This window comes from Bombus vancouverensis, chromosome 6, assembly GCF_051014615.1.
Source record: "Bombus vancouverensis nearcticus chromosome 6, iyBomVanc1_principal, whole genome shotgun sequence".
Lineage (NCBI taxonomy): Eukaryota > Metazoa > Arthropoda > Insecta > Hymenoptera > Apidae > Bombus > Bombus vancouverensis.
Window position 1 is genome coordinate 5736336 of NC_134916.1, and position 12627 is coordinate 5748962.

At 45.3% G+C, this 12627-nt stretch overlaps 1 protein-coding gene across 4 annotated transcripts in view; it reads right to left on the reverse strand.

The window, feature by feature from the left end:
* The window catches only part of Rbp6 (RNA-binding protein 6), a 777348-nt gene that overhangs the window by 237503 nt on the left and 527218 nt on the right, over positions 1-12627 (reverse strand). Inside the window, exon 1 of one of the 4 annotated variants that reach the window (XM_033340913.2) lies at positions 2608-3556. The exons of the other annotated variants lie outside the window; for them this stretch is intronic. The gene's annotated coding sequence lies outside the window, so the exon portion shown is untranslated. Of the gene's footprint in view, positions 1-2607; positions 3557-12627 lie in introns of those variants that run through there. 4 annotated transcript variants of the gene reach the window in all.

The window sequence follows — 12627 nt, forward strand, 5'->3', positions numbered from 1 at the left end:
AATATTTATTACGTTTATACGTTCATCCTATCCTCGAGCTGCCTTTACACCCTTTTATCGAGACGTTCTGGCGTTTCGCTAGGAAACTCTGTCTACAACGCTTTGGTTTCCGAGGACTTCGCGATGGATAGACGGGAATGAAAGTACGACAGAGACCTTTGCCAGCGTGGAATTGAGGGGATTCGGGATACTCCGGGAGAGAAAGTTATACGCTGTCCAACTGTTGTTTGTGTGTCTGATCAGTATGTGATAGATCTACTTAACTACGGATTCTAGCGTCTCGTGTCAGATACGGTTGTTGAATCGTGTTAATTCTTTCGTGGTAAAAACGTTATTGTATGTTGGGGAAGAATATAGCGTTTGTAGATATAATACTCGGAACGCGAGAGGAACGTGTCACTTTGCACGGCAACTTCTCGTTCTGTGGTTATTTGGGAGCGGAAGAAAATGTATAAATGGTGTTACTTCATCCGTATAGAAGATTTTGATAGTTAATTTAATCGTGATCATCAACCCTTTAATTAATTCCCATAATTCTACCCAATTTTCATGTCCGCAAACATACAAAATAGATGACAAGAAATAAGAAAAAGGTAGGAAGCAAAGGGCAAACGTTATCACCTAAGGATAGACGATCGTGCAACCATAAATTCCATCTTCCACAGTCGACAGCTAGATGTCTTGGTTTTTGTTTACACATGATATACGAGCAAAATCTACCGTTCCTCGCGATACCTGGAGAAATATGTCGGCGTCTGTCGCTCGAAAGTGTACGTGCTAGAGTACGCAGTCATGTATCTGTGAGAATGGGAACTAACTTGGTCGCAATAGAATCGAACTTGGAATGGAAGTGAGAAGGGGTAAAAAGAGGTATTGGGGAGTAGAAATGGGAACGGATCCTCGTTTGATAGCACATGGACGCGTATGCGGAGTGGAGAAGATAGAACGAGAAGAGAGGGCAGGAAGATTCGGAGCCGCGGATTATCCGCGCAATCATTGGAGTCGATACTCTCGACAACGCGATTCGCTCGGTGTAATAAAGCGGAATGAAAAAAATCGTTCGTGACCTAAATTTTGGCCACGTTACACCGCCCTATCATTCGACGTATCAGCGAGCTCGTTAATGATCATTTTAATGTATGCGACGCGGCTCGATACGCCAGCGGAAACGTTACTTTTTCTCCGGCGGCAGACGCGCGGCAGGAATTAATTAAAAATCCCATCAACGGAGGGAATTGTGTACTTTAAATCGGGAAACGATTTTCATCGGCGAATAAATTGAAATCGACTCGAGAAACAGTCTTGTCGTACTTGTCCAACTACTTGGAGGATAAAGAGGCGTTTTTGTTCGAGATCAAACGGCGGGAGAGAGTATCTGTACAGAGGAAGTAGGTTAACGTATTTAAAATCTCGATACAGAGTGACTACGGGATAGATGTGGCCTAGAAAGACAAAGGAGAGGCGCGAGGCGCGCATCGTGATCGCCCCGTCTCAGAAATATATCATCGTTCGAACGCGAGTTGCTCGAAGAAATCTTGAAAAACTGCACTGAAAGTAACGCTCGACCGACTCGTTGAAAGGAGAAAATAATAATTATCGAGCAGTGGTCGCGAGGCGGGAACTTCGGAAGTAACGATCTCGTTATCGTTTCGCTTGGAGAATCGAAGGACTTAAGATAATAAGTTTGTTTGGGAGGAGGAGAACGTAATAAGGAACTAGAGTAATTTCTCTCCGGTGAATAGGAAATAGTATTCTCCACTCTCCGTTGAATCACTCAACTTATTAATTCCGTTAATAATTCATTCATCCGATTTGACGTACCAAAGTACAGCATAGCCATGATTCTCAAAGAGCTCACGTTCACAATGAAACCAGAAGAATATCGAAAGAAGTTTTCATCCTCGCGTTGCAATGCAAGAAACTCAGGCACCCGGACTTTTCTTGTCATCGAATCCTATCAATTGGCTTGCCCGTCAGCGGGATTAAAGTTTTGTTGGCGACTGGCGACCAAAAGAAAATACCAACTACAGACAAGGAGACAAAGAGAACGACATAGAGGGAGAGACGGATGGAAGAATCAAAGATTGCACGACATGGCTATGAAAGGTCCGACGCATCGAGTGAAAGGTTTCGGAACTTCCGGCGAAAACTTGGGGAAGCGAAGCTTCGTTCGAACGTCATTTACGCGAAACTTTTCGGTCACTGCACATTGTCTGGAGAAATAAACGGTGCAAGAGATAAGAAGGACAGGAGAAAAGAAGCAAGCTCGATGAGAGATCCACCAAGCCGGGTTAGTCCGTCTCTGTCCGACGGATGACATCCAGGATCAAGCTCCACCCACACACACATGCCTGCAGCCAGCACACAACGTAATACCCACACATACGCGCCCACTCGTGTATGTACACACATATAGATGGTCGTACGTATAGAGGTAGCCGCGTAGGAGAAATTACGAGCGTATAAACATCCACGCGATACACCTACACGTTCACCAGATATACACGATTTCCTTCGGGATGATCATTCTCTGCATTCCATCCTCCGTACCGATACATAGATAGGATTGTTCCTATATAGTCAAAGATTTGAATGCAACCACTGTACCTTCTCTGGGGTGATGAGCGGCGTGATGTACGTGGTGACCGCCGTCGTGTACACTTTTCGATGACTGCCGGGTGCTGCAGGTCACTCAGTACTGCCGCGAGTACCGAGTGCCGTGCGATCAACGCTATGGCCTTCCTTTGCGAGAAGAAAAACTGACGAGCGAGAGACCGACGGTGTCTCGTGTCGGACGCTCGCGCTTTTTCAGCACACGCGTGTATATCTTGTATCCAACGGCTTCCAGAGGACGTGAACGTCACGATCGCTTCGTAACAGATCTCGTGCGTCAATCTGTTTCGAATTCAGCTGACGATCGTTCGTCAGGTTACGCAGATAGGTGCCACTGTTAACGATGATTACGACGTGAACGACGATCACGGTGATCAAACTCACAGCTGGCGATCCAACAACGATACGTACGATCCTCTTGATCGAACGACGTCTCGTCAAACGGTTTACATTCGCGCGCGGTACACACTTGTCACGTTAATCGTCGTGGTTGCTACTCGCGGACACTGGAACCGGAGCAGATGAGCCGTCGAGATTGCAACACGCGTAAAACAACGGACCCAAAAAACGGAGTGACACACTGCAAGAGCCACACACCGCAGCTAATCAAATGTCGAACGTACTTGATTATTTATCCTTGGTGTCAATTGCGCGTGAAAATCTCCCGGTCACAGTGTTTGTGTATGTCTTCGGAACGGCTGAATGAGCGCCGATCGAATCGCTTATTGTCCTGTATATGGCTTGTTATCCTCTTTCTTGTGTCCTCTTCTCGCAGTAGCGGGAGCGGCAGCGTGCACGAAGACGGAAATGAACGATCAGGCAACAAGAACGTTAAAAAGAGAGAGAGACAGATATAATCCGTGGAGCACAGAAAGGCAGGTGGTCGTTGTCGTGCTCCTTGTCGCCGTGCGTCGAGTTCAATGCTGTACGCTGTGATGCCGAGAACGGAATGGGGCGACCGTGGAGGCCCGGGCAGTGGAGCCGTAGCGAGGGGAGGTAGCGGAGCCGCGCGGCACCCGATGGTGGGGTGCACGCTCGAGGAGCGAGGGATAGAATAGGGAGGGGCCCCTTTCCCCTCGCCAACGGGTTTCGCCACTATCAGGCGACTGCTACCCCTCCGAGGCGCGCAGGCGCCCCCGGGGCGCTGCCGTCGCTCGAGGGAGATAGCGCCTCTCGATTCTAGCCGGAGAAAGTTCGCTGGTGTGACGGGGATAGAAACACCGATGGAGAGAGGACGAACCAGAGACGACGTGAAAGAGGGAGAGAGCATCGGTCTGTTTCTCCTTCTCACCCGTTTCACCTTCCTTCCTTCGTAGCGCGAGCACCCCAGCATCGACCGACAGCGCCGCTCGCCACGCCGCGTCGCGCCACTCCGCGCCACTCCGCGCCACTCCGTACTCCTCCTCGCCACGCCGACCCAACGGGAATACTTAATGCCAGCAGAGAGCCTGACTGCCTGACTGCTCCTCCTCGCCACGCCACGCTCGCTTGACGGCGGGATAGAAACGCGGGTATGGGGAAAACGCTCGAGTAGAGTGAACACATCAGAGGGGGGAGGGGACGATGCTGGATTGTGCTCGCGAGCATCGTGTTGCACCGATGCCGAAACGATGCATTTTCGGTGCATGACTACTTGTTACGCGTCCGCGAGCTAAACTTCTCGCATCATGCGATATTGAATAAAGTGTTTCTTTGCCGCGAATCCGGCCAACCAGTCGTTGTTGGACGAGTCTGAATGACGAGATATCGTGCCGAGTTCCCGCCTCTATACACATATACCAGTGCCGCTCCAATCGGGCCGAGAAAATCAGAGGCACAGGTGAACTCTTGAAAAATCCAATTTCGCGATATTCACGATTCGTTGCACCAATAGAAATATAGCTGCAAGTCACGACACACACATGGTAACACGTTAATTCTTTTTCAGTAGAGATGATAACTAGGCCACCGATGTAACGTCTCATTGACGCGACCAACTGAACGGTAAAAACGAAGTGAAGTTTCCAAGTGATACGAGTTCGCGCTTAAGAAGTCCCCGGTCTGACCAATATTGATCACCACTACTTCCGTCGGGGCCGAAAACCAGCCACTTCGGCGAGTTCTCTCTCTGGCTGGCCTTTGGCCAGCCTCTTCGCGCGTCTGGCAAGTCGATGTAAACGTATCCTATGCTTAACGCGGAAAGAGGGGGCTAACCTAACCTAGAAAGATTTCATTGAGTCGCAACGTGACTTGGCTCGCTGCCAATACTATGAACGCTACGCACACCCGTGTCTTGATCCCCGCTCCTTTTCCAAGCACGCGGCAGAGTTTCGTGAGAAGAAGAAAAAAGGTCAGACTCCTTCCAGAACGTCAATGTCGCACGATTCTTGTTATACTTTGCTGTTTTCTTTCATTTTCGCAAGAGAGAACTGAAAAAAGAACACGATTTTTATACCAAAGTTCCGACGTAACGAAACGAAGTTAACTTTATTAATTTTTTAACTTGCTCTCATAATCGCGACTCTTATCAGCTACACCATCGATTTACAGCGAATTTATTTCGAACTATTAAAGCGCGGTTTGCAGGAAGTCTGCGAGGAGCTGATAACTTGTTGCAGCAGGCCAGAGGCGGCAAGTATTAAATCGTTTAAAAAACTTGAGAGCCCCGCTCGTTTCGTCTTTCGCTTTCACTATCGCTCGACGACAGCCAATCTGTACCTTTTTTCTCTCTTCTTCTTTTTCTCAAGTGTTCCACAATGTCCCACGTCGCCCACGGAGGATATAGAATCTCTTACGGAAGAAATGCTCAAGACGAATAACGCGACCAATAACTCGTGTCGGATTTGGCTGTCGCATTTATTTTCTGTAACGTTGCGCACAATTTGTCGCGAAATATTGCGGAATAGGGCCGTGACCCGACCTTATTAGAGCCCGGTGTTACTTGTTCTATAAACAAGCGACGCCAAAGGTGTAAGCAACACAGGGAACATCAACTTGCTATTCCGGGATGATAATGGTTGCGAGGCGAGGCGAGTAAGAGGAACGCAGAGGCGGAAGGCGCTGGTGTATTCAGTATTTGGCTTACATCCAACGCAAGATGCTGAATGAACTTGGCGGGAAAACCACACTGGCGTGTGCTTCCTTCTGTCGTGCGAATGGCGCAACTATAACTGACGTTGAATACCTTTTGTACAATGGAAGATCTGCTAAGGTCTCGAGACTGTCTTAGTGTTCTACCATGCATCTTTACGCCGTGTGAGTTCCTATTAATTGCTTCAGTTAATGATAATATCTTTGAGAAAGCAAATGTATCTTTTATGTGATAAGTTTGATTTGGAATATTAATTTGTTAAACTAAAGCAGCTAAAGGGAACGAATCTTGGGAGCACACAGTTAAATATGTAAATGTTTAGAGATAAATATGTAGTTAACCGATTACGTATACACTGAAGTTTAAATCCAATATTACAGTGTAAAAAGATAGATGTAATGTAGTTAAATAATTAATTTTGGTTAATTCAATGTAAAAGCAACGTTAGTTAAATAATCTACTAGAGTCGGCCTTAGTAATTTAGAACGAATAATGAACTTGAATCCTAATTCATGAACATTTCTGAAATCCACCTATCTATACCGATAATTAGAGAGCATACAGAACCTCAAACATGTGAAAGTTTTTCGAGGTACTCGCGTGTGGTACAAAAGAAAAGGCGATAAAATTTCGCCACAGCAATTTTGAAATTTTGGGTCGTGGAAAATTATTACCGCAGCCGAGTGCGGGAAACGAGAAAACTTTTACGCGCGGCACGATCATGCCAAAACACGAATTCTTTCAAGAACAGCGTTACGTCACAAAATTAATGCAGGAACGTGCGCCCATATATTTTCATGGCCGTGACGATTAGTGGACCAACACGATCAGAGAGTACACTCTCGCTTGACTGAAGAATTTAAACGATCAATGCGATCCCGTGACAATTTCGAACTTTCCACAATAGTCATTACTCTGGGGATTGTCAACTGCCAAGGATGACGTGTAATCATGATATTGGAACGTAACCGAGTTATCAGGGCGCAGGATAGGTCAGCCCTTTCCTCTAGAGGCCTGATCGGTCAGCATGCGTTGCACAAGCTTCACGGATATGTCAACACACTGTTTGCGTAGTAGCAACACGAGCCACGTTCTATTGGAATTATAGCGAACAACGTAAAACGATAAGCCGAACTGCAGGCTCTCTAATTGGCACTCGATGTTTATGATGGATGGTATCTGAATTGGTATCGTCATGGAATGATTTTTAATTATATCGATTATCCCAAAGTATTAATTTAAAATCTAAAGATACAACGAAATTTAATGTGGAAACTTCGATAAATTAAAAGTAATTTTTGAAACGACTGCTATAGATTTCAAATGTTACAAGTAAAAACTGAGGATTTAAAGACTGAAATGAGACGATCGTAGAAGATACGTTCTGATGAAACAAATCGAGATCCTTTCGAATCTGTAATTTAATCACCAAGTGACATCTGCGCCTAAAGGAATGATATTATGCGTTCAGAAAATTTGTTTTTTCGTTCCTGAACGAACTACTGATTCCACGTAAAGCTGCGTCGCCAAGCAGACGATCCGTCGCATTCTGTCCAGCATCGACCAAAAAGGATTCCCTTTCAACCGCGATTCCTGCGATCGAACAAAAGCCTGGCCAGTTTAAACAACTAAGTGCATCACAAAGTGCGCGAGTGAAAACTCCGTTCTGGCTGTTTACGTAACCGAATCGATAAAACGGTGTCTCGAGTCGTGTGCTCACAGAGACATAAATTATAAACGAAAAGAATAGTGGAAAACTTTCCATCCTCTCCCTTTTCTCCACGATACCCATCCCTGCTGGCCCCGCCGTCGCCGCCGCCTCCGGTGCACTTCGATATTTGTCTCGACGACAGTACAAGGGCAGCATGTTTTCGTCGGCGATGAGGAAAACAGTCGGACGGAGTTTCGAATCCCCCGCATACGAAAAGATGAAAGAAGGACACGATAGAAGGAAAAGAGGATAGATACTCGATTGGACCAGCCAACTGCAACGAAACTCTTCGATGTCGACCTAGTTCGTCGTTTTTCGCATAACGTTGCCACGCTAGTCGGGTTTTTGGTCGCGATTTTCAGGTTCGATACTTATCCTCCAAGATACGACTCACCCCGTTAGACTCGCCCTTTCCTGCTATTCTCTTTACCTTTGCCAAGAAACTACCCTTTAGCGTTCTCTAAGCTCCGTACCCGCCCCCTTTTTTCGACAGCCACCGCGATTCTACGTGCGCGAATAGCGCTGTGCACGTGAGCGTTTCCCCCCTTTCCTGATCCGTGTCGTGCAACTTCGAGCGAAACCAGTAGTTCGAAACTTTCCTAAAATATTAGATGCAGACCCGTCTCCATGTATTTCAGGGATTCAAGAGAAGTGCGTCTTCTTTGCTACGTAGATACCATTGTTCGACGTTTCCATGTTCCACTTCGTTCTTGTAAGAAACCAATTTTTCCTTTAGGCTTTGAAAAAGTCAATTGGAAAAGAGGAATACCTGGTGAAGGAAAGCATGAGGTAGATGGATAAATAGTTAGGATCACGCGAACCAGTACCCTAGTAATTAATAGGGTGCACGAAAACGGGACAACGCGATTGCCGAGTCCCTGTACTTCGAAGAAATATGTTTTACATATACTATGTTTTACATATAATAGCTTATCACAGGACATTTATCAAAATTCTATCATTTTAAATAGCACGTCAAATGGAAATGTAATAAGAAATATAACAAATATTAAGAATGGCGTGAAAAGTATGATAGGTACACCAGCCCATAAGTGGAATTAGTATGTGTGGTAAGACCGCGTGGACGTAATAGAAATGTATCACCGTTGCGCAATTTTTCGTCGAGAATTTCGGCGAAGGACGGTTCAAAGAGGCAATAAAGTAATTCGGTGCGATCCTTCTCGGAGAAATTCATTAAACGATGAAACCATCGCTGATAAAGGTAAACGGTCCGCGGTAAGATTTGTCACAGGCGTCGTTGATCGCTAGGATTTTTCAGGTTACGGCGGAGATGGTGCGGAGGAAGATGGCCACGATCGAGATGGACTCGAGCGTTTCTCAGAGCATTCGAATGTTTCACCGAGACGGTTGGTCCAGCAAAGACGAGACGGGAGAAAAGGAGCGTCGAGAACGAGTTGGCTCGGTGCTTGAAGTAAATCAAAGGAAGGAAATGAATTTTTATTGAAGAAAAAGCCGCGTCTCGTCGGAAACGTAACCAGCACTTGCATCGCAAGCTAAATGAAATCTGTGAAAAGTTGCGTGAGAAACAATACGCTTCCAGTCGGTCCCTTTTTACCGCTTACTCCGCTAAAAAAACTATCCCCGGAGGAGCGGCCGGGTTCGGTGGATTTCTTGGACCTTTCCTCCGCTTGTTTTTATGAAGCCTTCGTTTTTCCTCTTTCCCTCGCCCCATCCACGTCTCTTCGACCCGTTGAATCTTTATGAAGTGATTAATGGTATTAATAAGAGGGTTACCTCCTTTGCTGAAGTCCCAAGAAGCCTCAGAGAAACGCGTCGTTCTTTTCTTACCGCGTCGATTTGAATACTCACGGCTTAATGACTTCTTCGGTGGTTCAACGAACAACAGAGAACCATTTCCCATCCGTATTTACGGCGATTTAAATAAACTGCCGCCTTTAATCTTGATCTGTCGACTTCGATTCCAACCTCGTCTCGTTAAGGTGTACGCATCAATTTCGACCCGGTTTTCGTTCTTTCGGTCGGTTTACGTACCATCAGGAAACTCCATTCCATCGCGTATCTACGACTCCAGTTTGTTTGTGGCCTCGGGAACGAGAGATTAATGAAAGCTAGCACGGCAAGCAGCTATATAATGCGTAGCTTTGGCAACGACGCGCGCTGCGTCATTTGTGTTTGTACTGGCGAAGGAGGAGGAAGAGCCCGGTAACTGTGCGCGAAATGTACACGCAGGTGTGTGTCCGCGACGTACCCTGTTCCACTGAAACTCCGTAATGACTGTCGCTCGTTTAGATTGGTTTACACCGTAATGTGTTTGAGGATGTAATGGCGCGTACCCGATTAGTACGCGGTACTCTATATTACTTCTGGAATTATGACCGGTTTCTGCGGCGGGATTTACTCGGGCAGCCGATTTTCTCGACGTTTATGAATGAACTCGCTAGGCGAACTCGTAATCTTGTTTCCTCGATTTATCGAGCGACTCGCGTTGCCTCTCCGTGTACACGACGTTGAAAAGGATATTTCGGGGAACGTACAAGGTTTGCAACGTTCATTCGATAAATGTACGCCGTCGTTACGTGTAAGTATGAGAACAGTTACAGGGAAATGAGGTGGACTTGAAAAATATTTAAGATATTGCGAACACTTTGAAGAATTATTATTTTGTTCAGGAAGCTGGATTGTCCAGATGTTCAACGTCGTGATAAAATTTTTATCGATTATGTATAATTATGTACAATTATTTTTACAATCACTACGTTCTAATTCCCTCTTTTTTTTCTTGAAATTCTTTCATCGCCTATAAGGCATTAGATACTTTGAAATTCAACGAACGTGCAGGTACATTAATTTCGATCGATCCATCCTTTAATTCGAACGTCAATTACGTAAAAAGCACGTATTCAGCTTCTTCGAAAGTGTACTATGCTTCTCAGTCTTTTATCCGCACGATCGTCGATACGCGTTTCGCGTTAATCAACAGGGGCTACGCGAATCACGAATGTAATTAGTGAAACGTAATTAAAAGATCGGATTATTTGAAAATGTGCTAGGAATTTCTATCTGTGCAACGTGCTCGTATCGATAATAATTAACGTAGACTAACTACCAACGTTAAAAGTCGTATGTTACAAGATCTTTTGATTCGTAATTGTACAGGTAGAATATTTCCGCGAAGACAACTTTGTTCTACCAACAAGATATTTTGAATGGACGATCATGAATGGTGTCGTATAAATTGAGTTCAAAAATTCAACCGCGTTCAATATTCCATGGTAGAACGGTTCATTGATAAATATACCTTACGTAAGGTAACCGTAAAACCATTACCCATAACTCGAAGTATTAACGTGAGAAATTAGTAGCTCCCGTAAGACTTGCAAGAGCGAGTAATTCGAATAAAAGTCTAATTTGAAAGAATATTTCCGGCATAACTTACTTGGCGCTATATTCAGTGCTAACTATGCAAATTTGAGATTGAATTTTTGAAATATGCTCGGAGAACATTTAAGATTCAGAAGTTAATCAATACAAAAGACTATAGTTCAAAATCCAGCCAGCACTTTCTAAATAGTGCCTTTTACGATAAAATATAAAAACTTTCTCCATATTTCCCAGTTCAACCAATTTTAACGAACACACTGTAAATCCACGTCAATAATGCATCCATTCCTATGGAAAACAATTAACGATTTTAACTCCTTGTAAACTCTATAGATGCCCTCAAAGTTAACCAAATAAAAAAATAAACAAAGGAAGAAAAAGAATACTGAACGAAAATACCACAAAAGAGTCTGCGTCTCTAAAGCAACAAAGAACTCACTTCTATAACCATATATATGCATATATACTTCTATAACCATATATATATATATATATATATATATATATATATATAATAAGCAATCTCTATCGCAGCCCCTGACAGGAACGAGAGGGTCAGCCTATTTAATTTAGAGAATCAGTTTTATTTTCGCCGCTCCTCGGTCGGAGCTACTTTCCACAAAACTTTAGAAGAGAAAGGAAGAGGAAGTCTCGTCTCGGTTCCTCGTGGGTGCTCTCGTCTCCGGTTTGACGCGGAGCCTCTCGAAAACCTTTCTAACACGACACAAAGGGAACAGCGTGGGGAACCGGGGCTAGAACGAGATCGGGGGAACCGAGGGGAGAAGACCGAGACAGCCAGTGGTAGGGGGATCTTTTCGTAAGCGTAATGAAACTGCCTAGTAATCTTAGAAGCTGTGTACATCCTGTCTCACCTCACCGCGACAGTCGACCGGGGTTAAATGTCTTGAAATGGATATTCCTGCTGGTAGTAGGCGGTGGGATTCGGATGCGCCGCACCGGCGACGTGCACAACTTATCGTTTCGGATATTACAGCGTTTGCCGCTGCTTCCAGGGAATTTCGTGCCGCTTCTGAAATTCGGAATCTGTGGAATTTGGGACTGCGTCGCTAACGCTCCTGCACCAAGGCACCATGGAGTTTCGACCGTCGAGTGTCGATTTCCCACCTGATAATTATTGCTTATTACACGGACGAGAGTATTCTTCCGATGTACATTTAAATTGTTCAAATTTTTCCAAATGAAGCATATTAGACGGCTACAAAATTATTATACGTGTGTAGGAAGTTACTGTTAAACATAATACACGTCCTTAACTGATCTCTTCTTCATCGATCTTGTATAATTCGGGAACTTTGATCTTATCTTTGAGCTAGTCACCCTTTCTACCTCTATCCCCTTGCACAAACCGTACCGATAGTCAGGACGATGCTTTACAGTGGTCGAAGAGAGAGCATAGACAACATCTCGTCCGGCTGTACCACTTACGTCAGCGCAGATAAGCGCCGCTATTTCCAGGATTAAGGATTTGACTGACGTTGTATTTTCGTCGCGGTATCCCCCCCCCCCCGGTTATCGGTGGGCAGGGCGCCGTAGAAAACGAGACCCACCCGTGTGGTAAGAAAGGGGTTTTGCTCGAAGGGGTGGGGTTACAAGCAAGGGGTGGCAACGGGTAGAGGGAGGGAAAGAAGAACGGACGAACTACCCCAACGAGACTCACGAAACATTATTTCTAGCCTGAACGTCACGCGGCCTGGCCGGCAGTTAGATCGATAGATAGAGACGTCGGTCCTGCCGTTTCTCTACGTCGAAGCGCCGTCATGCGAAACTCGAATTCAAATATAGAAATGTCTGGCCCAGTGACATTTGGCAGCTCGTATCAACCTCCATCGGAGGTCGAACAGTAGTCCGC